The sequence below is a fragment of the Cynara cardunculus genome (genome assembly GCF_001531365.2).
Source record: "Cynara cardunculus var. scolymus isolate 2C chromosome LG 6, CcrdV1, whole genome shotgun sequence".
NCBI classification, from domain to species: domain Eukaryota; kingdom Viridiplantae; phylum Streptophyta; class Magnoliopsida; order Asterales; family Asteraceae; genus Cynara; species Cynara cardunculus.
The window spans coordinates 5,765,068-5,769,235 of record NC_037533.1 but is presented as its reverse complement, the minus strand read 5'-3'; the positions used below and the strand labels follow the sequence as shown (position 1 = coordinate 5,769,235).

Genomic DNA, 4,168 nt, shown 5'->3' with positions numbered 1-4,168 from the left:
GACGTCTTCATCGGTCTTTTGTTTCTTCATCACTTATTGTTTTTCATTACTTCTTCACTTTATAGATTATGGGGTCTAACAATCTCTCCCTAAGTAATGAAAGAACAAACATAAACTAATCTAGGAACAATTTTGAAGAACAAAGACTAATCTAATAGAAAAACATCAAATTTCAAATTTTCATTGGATGTTGAAATTCTTACAATACTGGAAACAAAAGACATCATATTAAGGCAAAAATTTACAACTCATCATGATCTACCTTGAGATATATCCCAGAAGCGCATAAGTAGTCTTCGATAGCCGATGACTGTTGATATCTCATGGATGAGTTGATTCCCTTCTTCTCTTGGCACATGATTTCTACCAAATCTTTCTCTGATGACTTTCTGAAACCATTCAAGTGTATTAGATGAATACTTGAATGCCTCAGTTAGTCTGAAGAATTTCTTTGCCCTAAACTCATTCTTGTAAACAAGTGCAAGCTCAGGTTGAGTTAAGACTAGGGCAGATCTCTTCTCCTGCATGCCCGGAAAGTCTTCATTTGGTGGAGCACATGAGAGTCTTTCGATACCTAAGCGAAGAGCGATTTCAAAATCACTCTTGGCTTAATGGTTTACCAAGGTCTCCATTGTCTTCACAACCGCTCTGTTCACCATCCCAAATCTGATGCCATGATCCTATCGCTGAGCCGTGTATGCATAAAGTACGATCAAGTCATATGGATTGAAGTTAATCAGGTCATTGTCATTGAATACGCTGATTTGACCATGTGCTCTTTCCACAGTGTACTCGATGTATTTTATGGCTCTGTTGGCGAAGGTCCTCACTTTTAGGTCCATAACCCTCCTTATCCCATCATTTAAGAAGACAGCTTATGGTGCTTGGGTGGTCCGTCTAATAAACCTATGGTGTAGGAAGTCCATGGATTTTGACGATAAAATCGGAGGATTGAGGGTCAAACTTTCATCGCGGTCGTGATATAAGTATTGATGGATGTTTTCTATCATTATGGGTTCCCTGGGTGGCAGCTCTGGACGTCTCCGCAACGACTCCATGTTCTGTATTATTTCATCCACTAGGTTCTGCGGAGGTTGCCTTGACGAAGAGGGAATGTCCGCTTACACCATGGTTGGTTCGGTTTGGGGTTGTGTTTGGGTAGAGGGTTGTGTTTGGGTAAAGGGTTGTGTTTCGGTTGGCAATGAGATGGTTTCTTGGGTTGGCTCTTTTTGGGGTGGTGAAGGTTCATCGGGTTGTGTCTGGGGTAAAGGTTGGATCTGTGTTTGTTCGAGTTCATCGAATAGGGTGATGAAGGGTTGTGTTTCGCGAGGGGTTGGTGAAGGGGTTAATGGTAGGTTTGTTGTGGGTGATGGAGTAAAAGGTTGGTTTGTTTCTGTTGGTGGGGTGGTTGGATTTTCATCGGTTGAGGAACTCAACACGATGGGTTCTTGGGTAGTAGCGAGGGGAACATGTACATCTTGTACATCTTCAGAGGGCTTAGCCTCTGGTTCCCTCGCTTGGGTTCCTTGGGTTATGGGTGGTGGTTGTGTTTGTGGTGGTGATGGTGATGGTGCAGCAGATTCCATTTCTTGAGCAGCCGTTGCCTGTCTCTCCCTCTCATGAGGTCCAAGACCTTGATCATCGGGGTCTGGGTCTTTATGGTGTGGCCTCTTTTATGGGCGACTGCTGGAGCAGGAGGCCTTGCTCCTCTTCTTCTTCTTCTCCTCCCTGAAGGACAGATACGCCTTCAGGTTTTGCTGTCTTTGGCTCTCCTCTATCGTGTGAAGGAGAGAAGTGGTGCGCCTTTGTTGTACAGCAAGGTTCTGGGAGAGAACCTTGGTCGGTTGAATAGCACGATGGATGAATTTTGCACTTATCTCATTAAATGATGAGACAAGTGCCTTAGATAGAGCCCTTAGATCAGCTCTGGTAGCGAACTCCGTGCTGGATGATGAAGCTTGTGGTGGCATGGAGGTGGTGGTGGATGTGGATGGAGGAATGGGAAGGTTGGCTATGAGATTTCTCACCTCTGCAATGAAGGAGGTGAAGGCTGCATCAAAGGATGGGCCTGTAGAGGGTGGTGGGGGTGGAATAGGGTGAGGGATTTGGGCTAGTATTGTGGCGGGGAGTTGGGTGAGGGTGGTTTATATGGTGGCCATTTGGTGGGTAAGAGAGGCAAGGGTTTCATCGATTGATGAAGTGGTTTGAGGTGGGGCTTGTGGAGGAATTTGGGAGATGATGGTGGTTGGGAGGGTGTTAAGGTGCTGGAGGATGGTGTTTAACAGGGTGGCTATGTAGGTAAGGTTCTCATCGGCCTCAGTTGCCTGGGCCATGAGGGTGGTGATGAAGTGGATGAGGATTTGGTTTCTTTAGGTGGCAAGGGAGGATGTGGTGTTGTGGTGTTGGCTGATGATTTGCTGGAGACGTGTTGTATTGTCTTGGGTTTGGGTTTCAAGTTGGGATAGGTGTCGTTGAAGGATGGCAAAGGATTGTTGAAGGGTGGTGTTTTCGGGTGATGGTGGGTTGTCAACAATCCCTTGAATGATGAGTTTAAGGTCTTCCAAGGATCGTAGAACTGAGTCAACAAAGGCTTGGAACTCAGCCTTTGTGACCAGGTCAGCTATGGGGGTAACCCCTGCAGCAACGGATGCTGCAGGTTGAGCGTCTGCTCCTGAGGTGCCTTCATGGCCTTGTGAAAATGTGGGTTGTGAAGGAATTCCATCATGTCCTTGATAGCCCTCAAGTGAGGAGCTATCTCGTGATGTTGCTGCATCGGCTTCCTCTTCCTCGGTTTCAGAGACCGAGCAAGTGAAGTGAATGTGTGTCCCCTTCGGTAGATCAAATATCGAAGAGGGGTGTGCAGGAAGGGAAGATCGCTCTTAACGATCTTGGGGTATATCAATGTCAGAAGCAACACATGCTTCTGTGTGTGTGGTAGGTTGTGTCGAGCCTTGAGGCGAAGGGGCTCTTATTTCTGCATCACCTCTCTGTTGGGAGAGGGGTGATGGAATATGGGGTTCTTCAGCTGTTTCATCTCCAAAGGCCCGAAGAATGGCCTCTGGATGGCTGGCTTGGGTAGGGATTGGACTGGGTCTTCCTTGTTCAATACCCTTTTGGCTTTGATCACCAAGGGTAGATGTGATGGTTGCCCTTTGGGAAGTGGGTGGGGGAATGATTTGAGTAGGGTCGGGGGAGGCATGATGAGGGGCATCATCATCATCATCTTCATCTTCATTATCCGATGAAGATGCCTCTTGTGCTCCCTCGCTTGGTTGTGAGGACGGCTCTAGTCGTTCTGGGGTAGCTGCCCTCGGTTCCTGGGATAGCAGAGAGCGTTCATAAGTGCGGCAGATCTTAGATGTCGATGGAATGACATTGGGCATGGCCCTTGAGAGTGGCCGATTGATGGTATAACCCTCCTTCGATAGGGTGGGTTGATGGCCTTGCATTCTGAAGACAGGAGTGAACGGTTTGTCAGCCGGTAGACCATGTGTCCTCATTGCGTCCCCTATGAAGAGGGCTAGGAAACGGGGAAATAGAACAGTAGATAAGGGCTTTCCTGTGGCCTGTAGCTTGCATTTCTTAACTACCGCCGAGTGGATCTCATTGTATTTGAGAAAGGCATAGTCAAGGTTGAGATTGAAGAACAGCCCGTACATGATCGTCATTATATTGATGTTTCCTTGGTCCAATGACCCGAGCTTGCATGTGAGGGCCCGGTTCAAGATTGAGAAAAACATGTTCCACATTGGTGGGAGGAATTGGCGTATGAAGTCGGAGACGTTGCGTAGGTCACGATTGTAACCTAGCATCTTGATGAAGCATAGTATGTCGGCAGTGGTGGGTGGTTCGTCATAGTCAGTAATGCCAAGCTCCCTTCGAGTGGGAATGCACAAAACTCTAGAATTTTAGCCCGCGAAATTTTGAGCGAGCAGATCATGTCGTTTGGGGCATCCATGTCCCCCATTATTCCATGACTGTCGGGGTAGAATTCACAGGTTTGCCAGTACTGTTGGACGTACTTTAGTGGTACGCCGGTGTCAGCAAGGGTTAGAGCGGGTAGTAGAATGCAGTTCTTGAAAAACTCTATCATGACGGCAAACCGGTCGTCGAACAAGGTGTTTCTCAGTTCAATGGCGTGGTTGTTTGGCTTCATTGGTAGGAAAAC

At 47.3% G+C, this 4,168-nt stretch overlaps 1 pseudogene; it reads left to right on the top strand.

Moving 5' to 3' along the window:
* The first annotated feature begins 1,658 nt into the window (after positions 1-1,658).
* The window catches only part of LOC112514091, a 26,628-nt pseudogene continuing 24,118 nt past the window's right edge, over positions 1,659-4,168 (top strand).